General features: G+C 49.2%; 1 long non-coding RNA gene across 2 annotated transcripts in view; it reads right to left on the bottom strand.

Annotated features, from left to right (window-relative positions):
• LOC139243875 (uncharacterized) overlaps positions 1–24,134 on the bottom strand; it is a 31,610-nt gene that overhangs the window by 4,183 nt on the left and 3,293 nt on the right. Inside the window, exon 3 of one of the 2 annotated variants that reach the window (XR_011589740.1) lies at positions 12,826–13,346. The exons of the other annotated variant lie outside the window; for it this stretch is intronic. This is a non-coding gene — a long non-coding RNA (uncharacterized lncRNA). Of the gene's footprint in view, positions 1–12,825; positions 13,347–24,134 lie in introns of those variants that run through there. 2 annotated transcript variants of the gene reach the window in all.

Below are 24,134 nucleotides of genomic sequence, written 5' to 3'. Positions count from 1 at the left end.
CTACATACATCACATTGGCGACAAGGAAGCGGATGAATTCCACGCAACCATGGCTACTCTGGGCTCGCTAAAGGATTTTACCGTGGGCAATGATTGGGAGGCCTTTACGGAAAGGCTCGAGTACTACTTCACAGCAAACGATCTGACGGAGGACATGAACGCACTGAGAGAGAAGCGTAAGGCGATATTGTTCTTCAGTTGTGGCGATGAGGTTTATTGTCTCGTCAGAGATTTGCTGGCACCCGGGAGCACCAGGGACAAGTCATACGAGGAGCTGACTGAACTAATTCGTAACCAGTTGAAACCGAAGGAGAGCATCCTCACGGTGTGAATGTAGGTGGAAGAATCATGAAAGGGTTAATAAAATGGTTCTACGAATCAATAAGAAAATAAGAAAAGACAGAATTGGTTTCCTGTGAGAAAGTAGTGGACAAAGTAGCTTGTGTGACCATCACTGATAAACAAGGGTTTATGGCCATGACTTGATAAGGAACACATTTGCTTTGTGTGATTAAGCTGGGCTATTCCGCTCGTAAAAGCATAAAGTGTTCTAAAGATAAACAGGCTGTCAATTCATGAAGCCCCAGTAACACACTGTGATTGATGAAACAGGCCATACCTCCTTCGGTTTGTAAGAATAAAAGGGATGCGTCTGTGAGGATAGGCAGACCTTTTGTCTGCCTGCCCCGGAATCTGTAGACTCTGTGCTGGCAGTTTGGTAACAGGTCCGAAGCTGCTTCAATAAAGACGTAAAGATTGAAGGTTTCTGACTCGATTGTTGTCGAATGCAGCTGACCACCCGAACTAGGACTTAACATTTGGTGTCAGAAGTGGGATCCCAAAAACTCTCCATTGGAAGTGGCTGAATCATTGATATCCTGCAGACAGGACGCGGCAGAGGAAATGGGCCCCAAAGTGAGTATATTTAGTTAAATTGCCACTTTGTCTTCCTCCTGTCGTAAGTTCTGGTCGCGGATCTTTCACCACTGTTCAATTAATTGTTGACGGGATCGCCCGTGGTCACTTGTCAGATTACCCCAGGAAAAGCTAGATTTGGAATTGTCCACCATGGTGGTCCGTTAAAATGACAAAGGTGCAGGTTGATCTGGAAATTGTCTACCACAAGTAATCCGTCAAACGTTAAAACAGTAAGGAATAGAGAGAAAAGGAATAGAGAGAAAAGGAATAGAGAGAAAAGGAATAGAGAGAAAAGGAATAAAGAGAAAAGGAAGTTGTGGGTGCCCACCACGGTGGTGGGTTAAAAGATAACTGATTTGAAATTGTCTCACTTAATGAGTCCGTCAAAACGTTGAATACCTAGGTTAAGATACGTTTTATCATGGGTAATAAACACCCAGATAAAAACGAGCAACTCAGACAATTGTCGGGAGGTTTGAATCAGAAATTAGGTTCAGACATATGGCCATTAGGGGGTTCAAGTCATTTAGAAACAATTAAACGCGCCCAAGAATTAATTTGGAAAAGGGGAATCGGGAAAAAGAGTCAGAAATTGATTGAAATTTGGAGCCAACATTGTCAGGATGAAAAAGATAAGAATATTCTGGCGAGTTGGCAGGAGAATGCTCTCAAGGCAGGAATTAACCGATGCGGGAATCCCTAAGTCATTGGAAATTTAAAGAAAGGAATGTGCACAGGAAAAGAGAAATAGAACAAACAAGGAATCTTTAACTGAACTACGTAGTTCAATGGCTGGTCTTGGTATGCAAGGGGCTGATGATGACGATGAATGGGATAATTGGAATATGACTCCAGGGGCTCTCCCGCCTCCTCCGACGGCACAACCCGATGTTAATGCCTTGGCTGACGCGGCTGTGGCAGTAAATGTGCCGATGGCGAATCCACCGATGAACAGAGTTCTACCACCCCCTTACCCCGGTCCTAATGTCCCAACACCGGGCGCTACTGCTGCTGCAACACTCATTTATCCCAGTTTACACAATGTGTCTAATAGAGAACGACAGTCTCGGGGGACTAAGTCTGATGATGAGGTTTTCTGTCGATCCGCTGCAGAGGGGATTAGAAGCCAGGTTCAAAGACGGCGTCAACTTGAACAGGAAATAGGGAGATTACAACGGCTTGAAAGAAATCAACGACGTCGTGGTAAAGGGAAAAAGGGGAAATCAACCCCTACAGATGAGGATGACGTGATAGTGTCAGGGTCAGATACTGGGACAGATTCAGAGTCGGAATGGGTTGGTGATGTTGAGGGGGACAATGACAGGGAGACACCAAGACCCCTGAAGAAATGTGCGCCGAAACAGCTGCCCGTCAGAACTGTCCCTAACCCTCGCGTGTTGGCACCAGCAGCGCCTGAGGAGGAGGGGGGCCGGGATGTGCCACCACCTGCTATGATACAATTGTGGTTACCTTGGAAACCTCATGAACTTATGTCCATAATAACCAGCGCCCCGAATAAAAATACCTGTCCTCAACGGTTCATTGAATTTTTGTCACGAACCATTAGAGTCTATCAAGCAGACTCAAGGGACCTTTGGTCTCTGGTACAACAGGTACTTACTGGTTCTGAATGGACCAGATTTAAGGAAGCCTTAGGATATCAAACTCACGATGCCTTAGAAGCAGCGCACGCGAATAACGAGAACAGAGAGACGATGATTCTGGATGCTGTACACGTAGTTCTGCGAAAACCTGTCGATATTACCAAAGTCTTGGACATGAAACCAAAGAAGGGCGAGACAGCCAAGGAATTGAGAGAGATTTAAGGAAGTATATGGAACCCAGTCAGGAGACCAGGTGTTTTCTAGGGGACAACCCTCTCCTCAGTTTTGTTCTATGTTAATGAACTGCCTTCCTGGAACAGTTGCTACTGCAATAAGGACCAATAATCTTGACTGGTGTGACGCCACAACTCAGGCAATGTCTCGAGCAGTAAAAGCTTTTTGGAAGGACGGTCCGACGGTTGTGCTAAAAGATTCACTGCTGACTAAAGTAAAGACAGAATATGTTGTTAAGCCGGATCATGACTGTCTGCACTCAGTCCTCAAGGACACGAGCCCTCGCTCCGACCTTTCAAATACCCCTCTGTTAAACCCTGATCTCATTATGTTCACTGATGGCAGTTCCTCCATCAGCAAGGAAGGAACCCGCATTTCCGGTTATGCTGTTGTCAGTCAAGAAGGAACGACTCTCGAGTCTGGAGCCTTCCAGGTCCCCCTTTCCGCTCAGCAAACAGAACTTTTTGCCCTCACCCGTGCGTGTATTTTAGGAGAGGATCTCCGAGTCAATATCTACACTGACTCCCGTTACACCTTTGGGGTTGTCCACAACTTCGGCCAGCTCTGGAAAAACCGAGGATTCCTAACTTCAACCGGTACGCCAATCTCGAACCAAGTGCTTGTATCTGACCTATTACTTGCTCTTCTGCTCCCTCGACAAATCGCTGTTATTAAATGTTCCGCTCATACTGCCGGTTCCTCTCCAATCGACATCGGAAACCGCCGTGCTGACGAGGCGGCTAACTGTGCTGCAAGGAGTCAGCAGATTGTTGTGCCCCGAATGATGAGGCAGACGTCCAGCTCTAAACCGAGCTTGTCGGCCCCTGAAAAGCCAATGCCAACCATCGAAGAGGTACTTCGCCTACAGGAGGATGCTCCTGCTGTACAAAAACAACTTTGGAACGATCTTGATTGTAAATATGATCCTGCCTCCGGGTTGTGGATCACACCCGCTGGTCAAACTTGTATGTCCGATGAATTGGCCCTTTGGGTAATTGAATGTGTTCATTACGCCACGCATTGTGGAGCAAAAGCCACTAGTGACCTGCTCCTCCAGACATGGTGGCATCCTAGCCTCCAAATGTTTGCGCAGAATATTATTTCTCGTTGCCTTACCTGCCAATGCCATAATCCTGGAAGGGGGGGCACCGTGTTTATTAGGTAAAAGACCCTTGCCAGCCGGACCCTTCGAGACTTTGCAGATGGACTATATAGAATTGCCACGCAGTCAGTGTTATAAATATGTGTTGGTTATTGTTGATGTTTTTAGTAAATGGATTGAAGCTTATCCTACTACGGATAATAGAGCCTGTACTGTTGTTAAGATATTGCTGAAGGAAGTTATCCCTCGCTTCGGGGTTCCCGGTCGTCTTAGTTCAGATAACGGACCCCATTTTATTGCAGCTGTAAACAAGGAATTGTGGCAACAGTTAGGGATACATCAACAACTCCATTGTGCCTATCGCCCCCAGGCGGCGGGTCTGGTCGAGCGAACCAACCAGACTCTTAAAACCAAGTTAGCTAAACTGACCTCTCAAACAGGGTTAACTTGGTTAAAATTGTTACCTGCAGCTCTTTTTCAGATTCGCTCCACCCCCGCAGGGACGACACGTCTCACCCCGGCCGAGGTCGTGTACGGCAGACCTCCTCGCACCCCTTGGGACCACCATTCTCCAGTTGCCGTTTACTTTCATCACATGACTGAGGAGATGACTACCTATGTGTTAGCCCTAACTAAGGCATTGCGAGCCTCTCATTCACAGGTTCGCGCCGCTTATGGTGACCGTCCCTCTTCTCACGGATCATCCCCATCGAGCCCGGATCCTTCGTCCTCATCTAAAATTGGACGCGACGTCATCTCCAGCCCCGATGGGATGGTCCATTTCAGGTCTTACTCACCACCCCCACCGCTGTAAAGGTGGAAGGTAGAGGCGCGTGGGTGCACATGCATCATTGCAAGTCGATTACCGGCGGGAATCAAAAGGGGGGAGTGGAGATAGACGTGGAATAATAATACGTTCGTTCCCGTCGTTCCGTAACCGTTTAGCCGTAATTTTAAGCCATAATTTTAATTAATCTAATTATCATATGATTGCTTGTCCTGCTTTTAGATATTTAGGCATAACATGAGGCCTTGGTGGCCACGATAGTAACATGACGGTTTGCAAGCCCCTTTGTCTTTCAGGATTGAAAGAATGCACGGAACCCTGCTGCTAGGAGTCGTGATCCTGCTGATAACAGTAACAAAAACAGGAGGACGACTGCTCAGCTGCCCAACCGATGGCTCACGAGAGCAAATTCTCCGCCTCTGTACGGGAGATATCGTACAATGTGGAACCAGGACACCAGACGATCTCGAATCATGGACCATGACTAAAATAAAATCCCGTACGGGTATACTCTCACAGGTTGATCGACAGGTGACTCTCCAGGGCAAAGACCGATGGAATTTGCCATGCCGGTTCAGGGAATGTGAGATGGACTTTGTTTGCCCTCATCAACCTGAAGATGACTTAGTTGATTCAAAGGACCAATCCCTGGAATCAGTAACAGGGCAAAGTAGGAAAAGGAATGTGCAAGGGCAACTGGGGAATGATCATAATATATTCCTGAGGACTCATAAGATCTTATTCGCGCCAGAGTCGGTTGTATGCTACCCTGTTATGTCGGTCACTGAATTGTTTACCCCAACCCCGGTTATGGATCCCAGTCTTTACATACGAGGATACAATGATACCCTGCCCGTCGAAAACATTACCTTCACATATTCCGATGGCTGAGGTCCCCCAGCCACCTGCCTAAACACCACAGGGTCTGGGAAGGATGGGTACCCACAGTGTTGGAATTGTACAGGATTCGGGTGTGCAGAAGTGGATGTGCCCGTTAACCAGTCCTGTCTCACAAAGCAGTCCAATTATTCCTGTCTTCACGACTCAAACACGGGCATCACCTCTTGCCAGAGTGTGGATACCTGTGTAGAAGTAAGACAAGGGACCCAAATGACCTGCAGTGCCCTATACCACAGCCAAACTTTTGCTTTACGCCACTACGACCTGTCGCGATCGGGCAAGCGCATATCACACAGGTGAAGCGCCGGAAGCCTGAAGTTAGTGATGTAACCGATCAGCTCCACGATCATTTGCAGGATTATGACGAGCCAGATCAGGTCCCTATCCCACATCTAACCGAAGTATTACGAGAGTTGAGGCTCAGAGTGGGTCAATCCGTAAAGCCCTTCCACCAACTGCAAACTAAAATCAAAGTACTGGAAGAAGATATCGATGTAGACTTACAAAGTCAGAGTTGGTGGAGAAAGGTCTGGGATTGGGGAATAATTGTGAACATCCATCCTTGGATTCGTATAATTTCACACATACTGGTCGGGACAAAATTGATCTTAGCGATAACATGGGGCATAATTTGATCTAAGCAACCGGGACTCCTGAAACCGCGTGACTGGCCAGCACGTTGAGGCAGGGAGTACCGGGCCGTGCACAAAATTGAGAGTAAACATTGATGAATGAGAATTTATCATGCAATGATAACAGGAGGGAATGTGAATGTAGGTGGAAGAATCATGAAAGGGTTAATAAAATGGTTCTACGAATCAATAAGAAAATAAAAAAGACAGAATTGGTTTCCCGTGAGAAAGTAGTGGATAAAGTAGCTTGTGTGACCATCACTGATAAACAAGGGTTTATGGCCATGACTTGAAAAGGAGCACATTTGCTTTGTGTGATTAAGCTGGGCTATTCCGCTCGTAAAAGCACAAAGTGTTCTAAAGATAAACAGGCTGTCAATTCATGAAGCCCCAGTAACACACTGTGATTGATGAAACAGGCCATACCTCCTTCGGTTTGTAAGAATAAAAGGGATGCGTCTGTGAGGATAGGCAGACCTTTTGTCTGCCTGCCCCGGAATCTGTAGACTCTGTGCTGGCAGTTTGGTAACAGGTCCGAAGCTACTTCAATAAAGACGTAAAGATTGAAGGTTTCTGACTCGATTGTTGTCGAATGCAGCTGACCACCCGAACTAGGACTTAACATTGGCCAGATAGAAATTTTACCATCACTGCAGACCCGAGGGCCAGGATGTCACCAAATATGCTGCGGAACTCAGGAGACTCGCGGTGCCGTGTGATTTTGGCGCACACCTTGACGAGTTGTTGCGGGACATTTTTGTTATGGGGATTGGCCATGAGGACCTCCTTCACAAGCTGCTAGCCACGGAACCCACAGTCACCCTGACAAAGGCCATCATCATCAGCCGGGCATATATAACCTCGACGTGCAGCACCAAGCAAATGATCCACACAGTCTCGAACCCGGCAGGCACTGTCCACAGGATAGCGCCCACCATGGACAAAACTGCAGAACGTGGCTCTGCCCGGGGCAGATAGCATGGATCTCGGGCTCCTGGAGGTCAGAGTCCGTTGAGGGGGGCCAATCAAGCAGCACCATGCTGACGTTGTGGAGGAAGCCATGGGGCTCACCGGTGCAGGTTTGCGGAGTATACGTGCATTACCTGCCATGTTAAAGGCCACCTTCAGCGTATGTGTAAAAGAAATCAGACTCACCGTGTGGCTGAGGAGATGGGGGATGATCCACTGTTCAGCGAGGAGCAGGTAGAAGATGATAAGGTGTTTGGACTGTACATCTGTACCGACGATTCGCCCCCAGTGATAAGGGAAGTAAAAATCAACGGAGTCCCTGTGAGTATGGAGGTGGACACGGGCTCGGGTCCGTCGTTGATGAGTCAGAGAACTTTTGATAAACTGTGGATTAACCGAGCTGCACGACCCAAGCTGGTCCTGGTCACGGCGAAGCTGTGTACCTACACCAGGGAACTGATACCTGTTCTCGGCAGAGCGATGGTGCAGGTATCCCACGGGGACGAGACGCACGCTTTACCTCTGTGGGTCGTTGCAGGCTCCTCGGCCGGAGGTGGATGGGGACGGTCCGTGGGAGCTGGGAAGACTTCATTCCTCCACAGGCTGCTGCTCCCCGGGGTGCTGCCGTGCCCCGGGTCCCCAAGAGAGCAGCGCCGACCGAGCTGGAGCTGCAGCCTCAATCCACCCACAGGCAAACCCCAGGCCCGGGCCTCACACAGACCCTGAAGCCCCAGCCCCCACAGGCAAGTCCCAGGCCCGGGCCTCACACAGAGACGCTGCAGCCCCAGGCCCCACAGGCAAGCCCCAGGCCAGGGCCTCACACAGAGACCCTGCAGCCCCAGCCCCCACAGGCAAACCCCAGGCCCGGGCCTCACACAGACCCTGAAGCCCCAGCCCCCACAGGCAAGTCCCATGCCCGGGCCTCACACAGACCCTGAAGCCCCAGCCCCCACAGGCAAGTCCCAGGCCCGGGCCTCACACAGAGACGCTGCAGCCCCAGGCCCCACAGGCAAGCCCCAGGCCCGGGCCTCACACAGAGACGCTGCAGCCCCAGGCCCCACAGGCAAGCCCCAGGCCAGGGCCTCACACAGAGACCCTGCAGCCCCAGCCCCCACAGGCAAGTCCCAGGCCCGGGCCTCACACAGAGACGCTGCAGCCCCAGGCCCCACAGGCAAGCCCCAGGCCAGGGCCTCACACAGAGACGCTGCAGCCCCAGGCCCCACAGGCAAGCCCCAGGCCCGGGCCTCACACAGAGACCCTGCAGCCCCAGGCCCCACAGGCAAGCCCCAGGCCCGGGCCTCACACAGAGACCCTGCAGCCTCAACCCCCCCACAGGCAAGCCCCAGGCCCGGGCCTCACATAGAGACCCTGCAGCCCCAGGCCCCACAGGCAAGCCCCAGGCCCGGGACTCACACACAGACTCTGCAGCCCCAGGCCCCACAGGCAAGCCCCAGGCCCGGGCCTCACACAGAGACCCTGCAGCCTCAACCCCCCCACAGGCAAGCCCCAGGCCCGGGCCTCACATAGAGACCCTGCAGCCCCAGGCCCCACAGGCAAGCCCCAGGCCCGGGCCTCACACACAGACCCTGCAGCCTCAACCCCCCCACAGGCAAGCCCCAGACCCGGGCCTCACATAGAGACCCTGCAGCCCCAGGCCCCACAGGCAAGTCCCAGGCCCGGGCCTCACACAGAGACCCTGCAGCCCCAGGCCCCACAGGCAAGTCCCAGGCCCGGGCCTCACACAGAGACCCTGCAGCCCCAGGCCCCAAAGGCAAGTCCCAGGCCCGGGCCTCACACAGAGACCCTGCAGCCCCAGGCCCCACAGGCAAGTCCCAGGCCCGGGCCTCACACAGAGACGCTGCAGCCCCAGGCCCCACAGGCAAGCCCCAGGCCAGGGCCTCACACAGAGACCCTGCAGCCCCAGCCCCCACAGGCAAACCCCAGGCCCGGGCCTCACACAGACCCTGAAGCCCCAGCCCCCACAGGCAAGTCCCAGGCCCGGGCCTCACACAGACCCTGAAGCCCCAGCCCCCACAGGCAAGTCCCAGGCCCGGGCCTCACACAGAGACGCTGCAGCCCCAGGCCCCACAGGCAAGCCCCAGGCCAGGGCCTCACACAGAGACGCTGCAGCCCCAGGCCCCACAGGCAAGCCCCAGGCCCGGGCCTCACACAGAGACCCTGCAGCCCCAGCCCCCACAGGCAAGTCCCAGGCCCGGGCCTCACATAGAGACCCTGCAGCCCCAGGCCCCACAGGCAAGCCCCAGGCCCGGGCCTCACACAGAGACCCTGCAGCCTCAACCCCCCCTCATGCAAGCCCCAGGCCCGGGCCTCACATAGAGACCCTGCAGCCCCAGGCCCCACAGGCAAGTCCCAGGCCCGGGCCTCACACAGAGACCCTGCAGCCCCAGGCCCCACAGGCAAGTCCCAGGCCCGGGCCTCACACAGAGACCCTGCAGCCCCAGGCCCCACAGGCAAGTCCCAGGCCTGGGCCTCACACAGAGACCCTGCAGCCCCAGGCCCCACAGGCAAGTCCCAGGCCCGGGCCTCACACAGAGACCCTGCAGCCCCAGGCCCCACAGGCAAGCAGCCCTGCAGAGAGGGGCCTAGTGGGGGGGAAGTGAGCCGGCGGGGCGCTGCGGGATCCAGGGGCCGGTGGTTCGGAAGGGCCCCGCCTCGGAGCTGGTAGCATCGGTTGGCGGCAGCAGCTGGGGGTCGGCGGCCATGGCAGCCACAAGGGAGGCCGCTACGGGGGACGCGGCAAGTGCGGCCGCTGGAGACACCACGATGGCCGCTGGAGAGGTGGCAGCGGAGGGGAGCGGAGGCTGCGACGGCGGAGAAGATGGCGGCGCCCAAGGAGAAGCCTCGTGGAATCCTCCTGCATCAAAGATGGCGCCTTAAAGAGGAAATGCACCCGGGAGTCTTAAAAGGGCCTTACAAAGAGGTGGTCCCCACAAAGGACTTCTGTTTGGCAGAGCGAGTCTAAAATGAGCTATGTTAATGTGAGATAGTGAATTTATAATAAGAATTCCTTTTTTCATGCTGAATGGCCACTGTATTTGTGTAAAATAATGGATGAAGCACAATTAATGATAACGGCTAACAAGGAAATCAAGGTTCCGTTTCCAGTCAATAACCAGTTAATGTACCAGATAAAATGTACCATACTAACGCATTGTCTAGGCCCACCTGCCTTCCGTTGGACAAGTGTGATGTTATGTAATGATGTGTGTATCATCCCAGCACCTTAAATGTATTGTAAGTACTATGCCACACCACAGAGGGCGCTGCGGTGGGAAACCCTGGTAGTACCTGTAACAAGGGCGAGATAAGGATGACCACTACACCTGGGAGGCACTCTGGAGCTGAACAATAAAGGACGAAGGTCACAGCAGTTAGACTTACACCAGACCGTGTGGAGTCAGTGATTTGTGTGCTACATACACCACACCCCTTTCCTGCTTTCTCTCCATACCCCTTGATCCCTTTAAGGGCCATATCTAACTCCCTCTTGAATATATCCAATGAACTGGCCTCAACAACTCTCTGCGGCAGGGAATTCCACAGGTTAACAACTCTCTAAGTGAAGAAGTTTCTCCTCAGCTCATGGCCTACCCCTTATCCTAAGACTGTGTCCCCTGGTTCTGGACTTCCCCAACATCGGGAACATTCTTCCCGCATCTAACCTGTCCAAACCCGTCAGAATCTTATATTTCTTATATGTTTCCATGAGATCCCCTTTCATCCTTCTAAACTCCAGTGTATAAAGGCCCAGTTGATCCAGTCTCTCCTCATATGTCAGTCCGGCCATCCCAGGAATCAGTCTGGTGAACCTTCGCTGCACTCCCTCAATAGCAAGAACGTCCTTCCTCAGATTAGGAGACCAAAACTGAACACAATATTCCAGGTGTGGCCTCACCAAGGGCCCTGTACAACTGCAGTAAGACCTCCCTGCCCCTGCACTCAAATCCCCTCGCTATGAAGGCCAACATGCCATTTGTCTTCTTAACCGCCTGCTGTACCTGCATGCCAACTTTCAATGACTGATGAACCATGACACCCAGGTCTCATTGCATCTCCCATTTTCCTAATCTGCCGCCATTCAGATAATATTCTGCCTTCGTGTTTTTGCCCCAAAATGGATAACCTCACATTTATCCACATTATACTGCATCTGCCTTGTATTTGCCCATTCGCCTAACCTGTCCAAGTCACCCTGCAGCCTCTTAGCGCCCTCCTCACAGCTCACACTGCCACCCAGCTTAGTGTCATCTGCAAACTTGGAGATATTACACTCAATTCCTTCATCTAAATCATTGATGTATATTGTAAAGAGCTGGGGTCCTAGCACTGAGCCCTGCGGCATCCCACTGGTCACTGCCTGCCATTCTGAAAAGGACCCGTTTATCCCGACTCTCTGCTTCCTGTCTGCCAACCAGTTCTCTATCCACATCAGTACATTACCCCCAATACCATGTGCTTTGATTTTGCATGCCAATGGAGTATAAAAGTCGGGAAGTCCTGCTACAACTGTACGGGGCGTTAGTAAGACCACACCTGGAGTACTGCACACAGTTTGGGTCTGGACTTGTCTCCATTCCCGTGCCGAGGGGATTGCTACACCAGACGGGAGGGGCAACATTTGGGGACACTGATTCCCCACCAATTCCCATTCCCCTTCTTTCTGGTGGATAATGGAGGGGCCACTGTGTGTCATGTGCAAGTCAGTAAGAATTGTCAGCAAGCTCTTTCTAATTGGAGATTTTATTCAGTGGAAACTTGGACACTATTGTAGATTTTGTACCAAAGATCAATTTAGGATTAAAGTAAAAATTCATAATTTTTTTCGAAACTGAATTTCTGTTGAGAGTTGCTGAATTAAGGGGAAATATAACACACAGCATTTCTTAAATGGACACTGCAGCCCCGAGAACACCATCAGCAATATATCCAGAATATTAAAGTCCAGCCCAGTTATAGGGTTATTAACATCAGCAGAAACAAAAAACAGCTGTCAGAATGAACATGGTTCAGTCGGGATGTGATTAACAGCAGCAATAACAGCAGGTTCCAACCCCTGCAGTCACTTGTGAACTCGCTGGTGTTTCAGCAAGTTGGATGAATTAGTGAATCCCTTCCCACACACAGAGCAGGTGAACGGCCTCTCCCCAGTGTGAACTCGCTGGTGTCTCAGCAGGTTGGATGACCCAGTGAATCGTTTTCCACACTCTGAGCAGGTGAACGGCCTCTCCCCAGTGTGAACTTGCTGGTGTGTCAGCAGGTTGGATGACTGAGTGAATCCCTTCCCACACTCAGAGCAGGTGAATGGCCTCTCCCCAGTGTGAACCTGCTGGTGTCTCAGCAGGTGGGATGACTGAGTGAATCCCTTCCCACACTCAGAACAGGTGAACGGCCTCTTCCCAGTGTGAACTCGCTGGTGTCTCAGCAGGGCAGATGACACAATGAATCCCTTCCCACACACAGGGCAGGTGAAAGGCCTCTCTCCGGTGTGAACTCGCTGGTGAGTTACAAGTTTGGATGACACAGTGAATCCCTTCCCACACACAGGGCAGGTGAAAGGCCTCTCTCCGGTGTGAACTCGCTGGTGTTTCAGCAGGTTGGATGACTGAATGAACACCCTCCTACACTTAGAGCAGGTGAACGGCCTCTCCCCAGTGTGAACTCGCTGGTGAGTTACAAGTTGGGATAACCCAGTGAATCCCTTCCCACACATGGGGCAAGTGAACGGCCTCTCCTCAGTGTGACTGCGTCGATGAATTTCCAGCTCAGACGGTAATCTGAATACCTTCCCACAGTCCCCACATTCCCACGGTTTCTCCATGGTGCGGGTGTCCTTGTGACTCTCCAGGTTGGATGATCAGTTGAAGCCTCGCCCACACACACAACACGTTTACAGTTTCTCCCCGCTGTGAATGGTGCGATGTTTTTTCAGGCTGTGTAACTGGTTAAAGCTCTTTCCACAGGCAGTGCACTGGAACACTCACTCGGGTGTGTGTGTCTCGGTGCTTTTCCAGTCACACTGATATTTGAAATCTATTCCCACAGACAGAACAGACAAACAGTTCTCCTTCCACTTTCAAAGGCCGATGATATTCAGGTCCTGATGAATCAATTGTCTCCGTCAGATCTTGACGTGATGTTTGGTTTGTGTTTCCTGTCTGAAAATCTCCCCTTCTAATACACTGTAAAAGGAGATAATAAAACTCATCACTGTAAATACAAGACAGAAATTCAGGATAGACAAACCTAGTTTCCGTGGAACATTCTTTTCTCCTGTTCTTACAAAGCTGTAAATCCCTGTCCCACACATTGTCTCTCCTGCTGTGCTGAAATCCAAACCCATCGCACATATCTCGACAGCTTCTCCTCCACTCCCAGTTTTCACCACCAATTCTGGCTGGGTTCAGTTCTACACTCAATGGTTCCCCTCCCTCTCCTCCCCTGAAGGTGCTGACTCTGGCTGGGTTCAGTTCCACACTCACTGGTTCCCCTCCCTCTCCTCCCCTGAAGGTGCTGACTCTGGCTGGGTTCAGTTCTACACTCACTGGTTCCCCTCCCCTGAAGGTGCTGACTCTGGCTGGGTTCAGTTCTACACTCACTGGTTCCCTTCCCTCTCCTCCCCTGATGGTGCTGACTCTGACTGGGTTCTGTTCTATATTCAATGGTACCCCTCCCTCTCCTCCCCTCAAGATGCTGATACTGGCTGGGTTCAGTTCTACACTCACTGGTTCCCCTCCCTCCCTTCCCTGTTGGTGCTAACTCTGGCTGGGTCCTGATATAGACTCTCTGGGTCCCCTCCCTCTCCTCCCCTCAAGATGCTGATACTGGCTGGGTTCAGTTCTATACTCACTACATAAGAACATAAGAAATAGGAGCAGGAGTCGGCCATGTGGCCCCTCGAGCCTGCTCAGCCATTTAATACTATCATGTCTGATCCGATCATGGACTCAGGTCCACTTCCCTGCCCGCTCCCCATAACCCGTTATTCCCTTATTAGTTAAGTAACTGTCTATCTCTGTCTAAAATATATTCAATGACCCGGCTTCCACAGCTCTCTGAGGCAACGAATTCCACAGATTTACAACCCTCAGAGAAGAAATTTATCCTCATCTCGGTTTTAAATGGGCAACCCCTTATTCTAAGACTATGCCTCCTCCTTCTAGTCTCTCCTATCAGTGGAAACATCCTCTCTGCATTCACCTTGTCAAGCCCCCTCGTAATCTTATATGTTTCGATAAGATCACCTCTCATTCTTCTGAATTCCAATGAGTACAGGCTCAACCTACTCAACCTTTCCTGATCAGTCAACCCCCTCATCTCCGGAATCAACCGAGTGAACCTTCTCTGAACTGCCTCCAAAGCAAGTATATCCTTTCTTAAATATGGAAACTAAAACTGCACGCAATATTCTAGGTGTGGCCTCACCAATACCTTCCTGCTTTTATACTCCATCCCCTTTGCAATAAAGGCCAAGATTCCATTGGCCTTCCTGATCACTTGCTGTACCTGCATACTAACCTTTTGTGTTTCATGCACCAGTACCCCCAGATCCCGCTGTACTGCAGCACTTTGCAATCTTTCTCCATTTCACCACAGTGCATAACCTCACACTTTCCAACATTATACTCCATCTGCCAAATATTTGCCCACTCACTTAGCCTGTGTATGTCCCTTTGCAGAATGTTTGTGTTCTCCTCACACATTACTTTTCGTCCCATCTTTGTATTGTCAGCAAACTTGGCTACGTTACACTCAGTCCCTTCTTCCAAGTCATTAATATAGATTGTAAATAGTTGGGGCCCCAGCACTGATCCCTGCGGCACCCCACTAGTTACTGATTGCCAACCAGAGAATGAACCATTTATCCCGACTCTCTGTTAGCCAATGCTCCATCCATGTTGATATATTACCCCCAATCCCATGAACTTTTATCTTGTGCAGTAACCTGTTATGTGTCACCTTGTCAAATACCTTCTGGAAGTCCAAATACACCACATCCACTGGTTCCCCTTTAGACACCCTGTTCATTACATCCTCAAAGAATTTCAGCAAATTTGTCAAACCTGACTTCCCCTTCATCAATCCATGCTGACCCTGCCTGACTGAACTATGTTTTTCCAAATGTCCTGCTACTGCTTCTTTAATAATGGACTCCAACATTTTCCTAACCACAGATGGTAGACTAACTGGTCTATAGTTTCCTGCTTTTTTTAAATAGGGGCGTTACATTTGCAGTTTTCCAATCTGCTGGGACCTCCCCAGAATCCAGGGAATTTGGGTAAATTACAACCAATGCATCCACTATCCCTGCCGTTACTTCTCTTAAGACCCGAGGATGTCAGCCATCAGGTCCAGGGGATTTATCTGCCTTTAGTCCCATTATCTTACTGAGTACCACCTCCTTAGTGATTGTGATTATGTTAAGTTCCCACCCCACCCCATAGCCCCTTGATGATCGATTGTTGGGATATTGTTAGTGTCCTCTACCGTAAAGACTGATACAAAATATTTGTTCAGAGTTTCTGCCATCTCCATGTTCCCCATTACTAATTCCCCGGTCTCGTCCTCTAAGGGACCAACATTTACTTTAGCCACTTTTTTCCTTTTTATATACCTATAGAAACTCTTGCTATCTGTTTTTATATTTCGTGCTAGTTTACTTTCATAGTCTATCTTCCCTTTCTTAATCATTTTTTTGGTCATTCTTTGCTGGCTTTTAAAAGACTTCCTAATCTTCTGTCCTCCCAGTAGTTTTGGCCACTTTGTATGCCCTTGTTTTTAATTGGATACCGTCCTTTATTTCTTTAATTAGCCACGGATGGTTATCTTTTCTTTTACCCTTTCCTCCTCACTGGAATATATTTTTCTTGAGAGTTGTGAAATATCTCCTTAAATGTACTCCACTGTTCATCAACCGTCCTACACTTTAATCTATTTTCCCAGTCCACTTTAGCCAACTCAGCCCTCATATCTTTGTAGTCTCCTTTATTTAAGCTTAGTACGCTGGTTTGAAATCCAACTTCCCACCCTCCATCTGAATTTGAAATTCAACCGTGCTATGATCACTCATTCCAAGGGAATCCTTCATAGGAGATTGTTTATTAATCCTGTCTCATTACACAGGATCAGATCTAAGATAGCCTGCCCCCTGGTTGGTTCCATTACATACTGCTGAAGGAACCCGTCCCTTATGCACTCTATGAACTCTTCCTCAAGGCTACCCTGACCAATTTGATTTGTCCAATCAATATGGAGGTTAAAATCACCCATGATTATTGCGGTTCCCTTTTTACAAGCCCCCACTCTTTCCTGGTTTATGCTCTGACCAACAGAGTTGCTACTGTTAGGGGGCCTATAGACTATGCCCACCAGTGACTTTTTCCCCTTATTGTTCCTTATCTCCAACCAAACTGTTTCAACACCCTTATCATTTGAGCCAATATCGTTTCTCACTATTGCAGTGAACCCATCCTTTAGCAATAGAGCAACACCACCTCCTTTTCCTTTCTGTCTGTCTGTCTGTCTGGATTGTCAAGTACCCCTGAACATTTAATTTTCAGTTCTGGTCACCTTGCAACCACGTCTCTGTAATGGTTATCAGATCATACCCATTTGTCTCTATTTGTGCCGTCAACTCATCTATTTTGTTGCAAATGCTATGTGCATTTAGACAATGTGCCTTTAAGTTCGTTTTTTTACCCTTTTTTCCTACTTGTTTCCTCTCTCCTTCAAACTCACTTCCTTTATTTTTGCTTTCTAATTCCAGCTTTATCCCCTTCCTACTGAACCTATTTTCAGGTTCCCATCCCCCTGCCAAGCTAGTTTAAACCCTCCCCAACAGCACTAGCAAACCCCCTCCCCCTCCGAGGATATTGGACCCGATCCTGTTGAGGTGCAACCCATCCGGCTTGTACACGTCCCACCTCCCCCAGAAACGGTCCCAATGCCTCAGGAAACTAAAGCCCTCCCTCCTGCACCATCTCTCCAGCCAGGCATTCATCTGCTCGATCCTCCTGTTTCTGTGCTCACCAGCTCGAGGCACCAGGAGTAATCCAGAGATTACTACCTTTGAGGTCCTGCTATTTAATCTCTCTCCTAGCTCCCTAAACTCTGCCTGCAGGACCTCATCCCTCTTTCTACCGATGTCATTGGTACCGATGTGGACCACGACCTCTGGCTGTTCACCCTCCCCCCCAGAATGCCCTGCAGCTGCTCAGTGACATCCTTGACCCTGGCACCAGGGAGGCAACACACCATCCTGGAGTCATGTCTGCGGCCGCAGAAACACCTGTCTCCTCCCCTGCCTGTGGAATCCCCTACCACTAGAGCTCTTCCATTCTTCCCCCCCTCCCCCGGTGCAGCTGAGCCGCCCGTGGTGCCGTGGACTTGGCTCTGGCTGCACTCCCCAGAGCCATCATCGCCCTCACCGGTGCTCAGAACAGAATACCGATTGGAGAGCGAGATGGACTCAGGGGACTCCTGCACTACCTGCCTAGTCCTCCTCTTCTGTCTGGCGGTCACCCTCTCTGCCTGCACACTCTGAAGCTGTGCGGTGACCGCCTCTAGAAACATTCTATCCCCGGAGCTCTCAGTCTCTCGGATACATCGCAGTGACTCCAGCCGCCGCTCAAACTCCAAAACACGGAGCTGGAGTTGGTGCAGCTGGAGACACCTCCTGAACACATGGTCATGCAGGCTGAGTGAAGCATCCAGGATTTCCCACATGCCACAGGCTGTGCAATCCACGGGACTGAGCTGTCCTGCCATCCCTCGAGTTACACTCCCAACAACTCGAAACCTTAGCACAATACACACAGCCGTTACTCAGCAAACAGCCGACTTAATTAACTGGCTCTCCTTGGAATAAAATCATATATTATTGGCAGATCCGACTGACAACAATGCCAAAGGTTTCCTACTGAAAAGAAAAAGATAAAATACTCACCAATCCACCAGCCAATCACTTACCCGCTTGGCTGTGACGTCACACTTCCATTTTGATTTAAAAAAAAAACTTTTTGTCCCTGCACCAGCTGGCTCCTCCCATTCCCACTGCAGTGGCTCCTCCTACTCTCGGGCCCTTTTATCTGGGCCTGGCTCCTCCCATTCCCACTGCAGTGGCTCCTCCTACTCTCGGGCCCTTTTATCTGGGCCTGGCTCCTCCCATTCCCACTGCAGTGGCTCCTCCTACTCTCGGGCCCTTTTATCTGGGCCTGGCTCCTCCCATTCCCACTGCTGTGGCTCCTCCTACTCTCGGGCCCTTTTATCTGGGCCTGGCTCCTCCCATTCCCACTGCTGTGGCTCCTCCTACTCTCGGGCCCTTTTATCTGGGCCTGGCTCCTCCCATTCCCACTGCAGTGGCTCCTCCTACTCTCGGGCCCTTTTATCTGGGCCTGGCTCCTCCCATTCCCACTGCAGTGGCTCCTCCTACTCTCGGGCCCTTTTATCTGGGCCTGGCTCCTCCCATTCCCACTGCTGTGGCTCCTCCTACTCTCGGGCCCTTTTATCTGGGCCTGGCTCCTCCCATTCCCACTGCAGTGGCTCCTCCTACTCTTGGGCCCTTTTATCTGGGCCTGGCTCCTCCCATTCCCACTGCTGTGGCTCCTCCTACTCTCAGGCCCATTTATCTGGGCCTGGCTCCTCCCATTCCCACTGCTGTGGCTCCTCCTACTCTCGGGCCCTTTTATCTGGGCCTGGCTCCTCCCATTCCCACTGCAGTGGCTCCTCCTACTCTCGGGCCCTTTTATCTGGGCCTGGCTCCTCCCATTCCTACTGCAGTGGCTCCTCCTACTCTCAGGCCCTTTTATCTGGGCCTGGCTCCTCCCACTCCCACTGCTGTGGCTCCTCCTACTCTCAGGCCCTTTTATCTGAGCCTGGCTCCTCCCACTCCCACTGCTGATCTGATCATGGACTCAGCTCCACTTCACCACCCACTCCCCATAACCCTTTACTCTCTTATCGCTCAAAAATCTGTCTATCTCTGCCTTAAATATATTCAATGACCCAGCCTCCACAGCTCTCTGGGGCAGAGAATTCCACAGAGTTATAACCCTCTGAGAGAAGAAATTCCTCCTCATCTCAGTTTTAAATGGGCGACCCCTTATTCTGAAACTATGCCCCCAGTTCTAAATTCCACCATGAGTGGAAACGTCCTCTCTGCAGCTACCTTATCGAGCCCCCTCAGTATCTTATATGTTTCAATAAGGTCACCTCTCATTCTTCTGAACTCCAATGAGTATAGGTTCAACCTACTCACTCTTTCTTCATAACATATACCCTTCAACTCAGGAATCAACCTAGTGAACCTCCTCTGAACTGCCTCCAATGAAAGTATAGAGTTCCTTAAATACGAAGACCAAAGCTGTATGCAGTACTCCAGGTGTGGCCTCACCAATACCTTGTACAGTTCGAGCAGGACTTCTCTGCTTTTATACTCTATTACCCCTTGCAACCCCAGCTTCTCCAGTCTGTCCAGGTAACTGAAGTCCCTCATCCCTGGAATCATTCTTGTAAATCTTTTCTGCATCTTCTCTAAGGCCTTCACATCATTCCTTAAGTGTGGTGCCCAGAATTGGGCACAATACTCCAATATTGAGGCCGAACCAGTGTATAGTACAGGTTCATCATCATATCCACACTTTTGTACTCTATACCACTATTTATAAACAGAGAAACTGTCTAATGTAATATAAACAGAGGTAGGGTCTAGTGTAATATAAACAGGGACAGGGTCTAGTGTAATATAAACAGGGACAGGGCCGAGTGTAATATAAACAGAGACAGGGTCTAGTGTAATATAAACAGGGACAGGGTCTCGTGTAATACAAACAGAGACAAGGCCGAGTGTAATATAAACAGGGACAGGGTCTCGTGTAATATAAACAGAGACAGGGCCCAGTGTAATATAAACAGAGACAGGGTCCAGTGTAATATAAACAGGGACAGGGTCTAGTGTAATATAAACAGGGACAGGTTCCAGTGTAATATAAACAGAGACAGGGTCTAGTGTAATATAAACAGGGACAGGGTCTAGTGTAATATAAACAGGGACAGGGTCTAGTGTAATATAAACAGAGACAGGGTCTAGTGTAATATAAACAGAGACAGGGTCTAGTGTAATATAAACAGAGACAGGGTCTAGTGTATTATAAACAGAGACAAGGCCTAGTGTAATATAAACAGAGACAGGGTCTAGTGTAATAGAAACAGAGACCGGGTCAAGTGTAATATAAACAGAGACCGGGTCTAGTGTAATATAAACAGAGACCGGGTCCAGTGTAATATAAACAGAGACCGGGTCTAGTGTAATATAAACAGAGACCGGGTCTAGAGTAATATTAACAGGGACAGGGTCTAGTGTAATATAAACAGAGACAGGGTCTAGTGTAATAGAAACAGAGACCGGGTCAAGTGTAATATAAACAGAGACCGGGTCTAGTGTAATATAAACAGAGACCGGGTCCAGTGTAATATAAACAGAGACCGGGTCTAGTGTAATATAAACAGAGACCGTGTCTAGTGTAATATTAACAGGGACCGGGTCTAGTGTAATATAAACAGAGACCGGGTCTAGTGTAATATAAACAGGGACAGGATCTAGTGTAATATAAACAGAGACAGGGTCCAGTGTAATATAAACAGAGACAGGGTCCAGTGTAATATAAACAGAGACAGGTTCTAGTGTAATATAAACAGAGACAGGGTCCAGTGTAATATAAACAGAGACAGGGTCCAGTGTAATATAAACAGAGACAGGGTCTAGTGTAATATAAACAGAGACAGGGTCTAGTGTAATATAAACAGGGACAGGGTCTAGTGTAATATAAACAGGGACAGGGTCTAGTGTAATATAAACAGAGACAGGGTCCAGTGTAATATAAACAGAGACAGGGTCTAGTGTAATATAAACAGAGACAGGGTCTAGTGTAATATAAACAGAGACAGGGTCTAGTGTAATATAAACAGAGACAGGGTCTAGTGTAATATAAACAGAGACAGGGTCCAGTGTAATATAAACAGAGACAGGGTCTAGTGTAATATAAACAGAGACAGGGTCTAGTGTAATATAAACAGAGACAGGGTCTAGTGTAATATAAACAGAGACAGGGTCTAGTGTAATATAAACAGGGACAGGGTCTAGTATAATATAAACAGAGACAGAGTCTAGTGTAATATAAACAGAGACAGGGTCCAGTGTAATATAAACAGAGACACGGTCCAGTGTAATATAAACAGAGACAGGGTCTAGTGTAATATAAACAGAGACAGGGTCTAGTGTAATATAAACAGGGACAGGGTCTAGTGTAATATAAACAGGGACAGGGTCTAGTGTAATATAAACAGCGACAGGGTCCAGTGTAATATAAACAGAGACAGGGTCTAGTGTAATATAAACAGAGACAGGGTCTAGTGTAATATAAACAGAGACAGGGTCTAGTGTAATATAAACAGGGACAGGGTCTAGTATAATATAAACAGAGACAGGGTCTAGTGTAATATAAACAGAGACAGGGTCCAGTGTAATATAAACAGAGACAGGGTCGAGTGTAATATAAACAGAGACAGGGTCTAGTGTAATATAAACAGAGACAGGGTCTAGTGTAATATAAACAGGGACAGGGTCTAGTGTAATATAAACAGAGACAGGGTCTAGTGTAATATAAACAGAGACAGGGTCTGGTGTAATATAAACAGAGACAGGGTCTAGTGTAATATAAACAGAGACAGGGTCTAGTGTAATATAAACAGCGACAGGGTCCAGTGTAATATAAACAGAGACATGGTGTAGTGTAATATAAACAGAGACAGGGTCTAGTGTAATATAAACAGAGACAGGGTCTGGTGTAATATAAACAGAGACAGGGTCTAGTGTAATATAAACAGAGACAGGGTCTAGTGTAATATAAACAGAGACAGGGTCCAGTGTAATATAAACAGAGACAGGGTCTAGTGTAATATAAACAGGGACAGGGTCTAGTGTAATATAAACAGAGACAGGGTCCAGTGTAATATAAACAGAGACAGGGTCTAGTGTAATATAAACAGAGACAGGGTCTAGTGTAATATAAACAGAGACAGGGTCCAGTGTAATATAAACAGAGACAGGGTCTGGTGTAATATAAACAGAGACAGGGTCCAGTGTAATATAAACAGAGACAGGGTCCAGTGTAATATAAACAGAGACAGGGCCTGGTGTAATATAAACAGAGACAGGGCCTGGTGTAATATAAACAGAGACAGGGGCCAGTGTAATATAAACAGAGACAGGGTCTAGTGTAATATAAACAGAGACAGGGTCCAGTGTAATATAAACAGAGACAGGGCCTGGTGTAATATAAACAGAGACAGGGTCTGGTGTAATATAAACAGAGACAGGGTCCAGTGTAATATAAACAGAGACAGGGTCCAGTGTAATATAAACAGAGACAGGGTCTAGTGTAATATAAACAGAGACAGGGTCCAGTGTAATATAAACAGAGACAGGGTCTAGTGTAATATAAACAGAGACAGGGCCGAGTGTAATATAAACAGAGACAGGGTCCAGTGTAATATAAACAGAGACAGGGCCTGGTGTAATACGGTGCGAACTGGTTTAAAAGCTCTGCAGATCTGATTCAACACCAGTGAGTTCACACTGATGGGAAACAGTTCAGTCGCTCTCACTGTGGGAAGAGGTTCAGTCATTCACCCTCACTGCACACCGACACACTCACACTGGGGAGAGACCATTTACCTGCTCCGTGTGTGGGAAGGGATTCACTTGCTCATCCATGCTGCTGAACAAGGGATCAGACATTTAGGACTGAGATGAGGAGAAATTTCCTCACTCAGAGGATGGTGAATCTTTGGAAATCTCTGCTCCAGAGAGCTGTAGGTGCTCAGCCATTGAGTAGATTCAAGACAGAGGGTGATCATTTTTTGGAAACTAAGGGAATTAAGGGATATAGGGATAGTGCAGGAAGATGGAGTTGAGCTAGAAGATCAGCCATGATCTTGTTGAATGGCAGAGCAGGCCTGAAGGGGCAAAAAGGCCGACTCTGGCTCCTATCTGTTATGTTCTTTTATACCGGTGGACACGGCCTGCTCCCTCTCCAGGGCCACCCGGCACAGACCAGACCGCAGGAAGAGAGGCAGGCAGCCAGAGTGACCCCCCAGACCCTGTTCATCCTGGACCTACAAATTGCTGTTCTAGCCAGGCCCAAGAGCAGGTCCAGGAGATGATCATCTGACTTACCCACACCCTCCACACCAAAGATTAGGAACATGGGGCTAAATTGTAACCAAACATCGAAGAGCAAGTTATTATTTCAATGGAGAAAAATTGCAAAGTGCTGCAGTACAGCAGGACCTGGGGGTCCTGGTGCATGAAACACAAGGTTCGTATGCAGGTACAGCAAGTGATCAGGGAGGCCAATGGAATCTTGGTCTTTATTGCAAAGGGGATGGAGTATAAATGCAGGGAAGTCTTGCTACAGTTATACAGGGTATTGGTGAGACCACACCTGGAATACTGCGTGCAGTTTTGGTTTCCATATTTAAGAAAGGATATACTTGCTTTGGAGGCAGTTCAGAGAAGGTTCACTCGGTTGATTCCGGGGATGAGGGGGTTGACTTATGGGGAAAGGTTGAGGAGGTTGGGCCTCTACTCATTGGAATTCAGAAGAGTGAGAGGTGATCTTATCGAAACGTATAAGATAATGAGGGGGTTTGACAAGGTGGATGCAGAGAGGATGTTTCCACTGATCGGGGAGATTAGAACTAAGGGGCATGATCTTAGAAAAAAAGGGTCAACCATTTAAAACTGAGCTGAGGAGGAATTTCTTCTCTGAGAGGGTTGTAAATCTGTGGAACTCGCTGCCTCAGAGAGCTGTGGAAGCCGGGTCATTGAATACATTTAAGACAGGAATAGACAGTTTCTTAACCGATAAGGGAATAAGGGGAGCGGGCGGGGAAGTGGACCTGAGTCCATG

The sequence above is a fragment of the Pristiophorus japonicus genome, unplaced genomic scaffold (assembly GCF_044704955.1).
Source record: "Pristiophorus japonicus isolate sPriJap1 unplaced genomic scaffold, sPriJap1.hap1 HAP1_SCAFFOLD_190, whole genome shotgun sequence".
Taxonomy (NCBI): domain Eukaryota; kingdom Metazoa; phylum Chordata; class Chondrichthyes; family Pristiophoridae; genus Pristiophorus; species Pristiophorus japonicus.
Note: the sequence above shows the minus strand (reverse complement) of the source record. Positions and strands in the feature narration are given on the sequence as shown.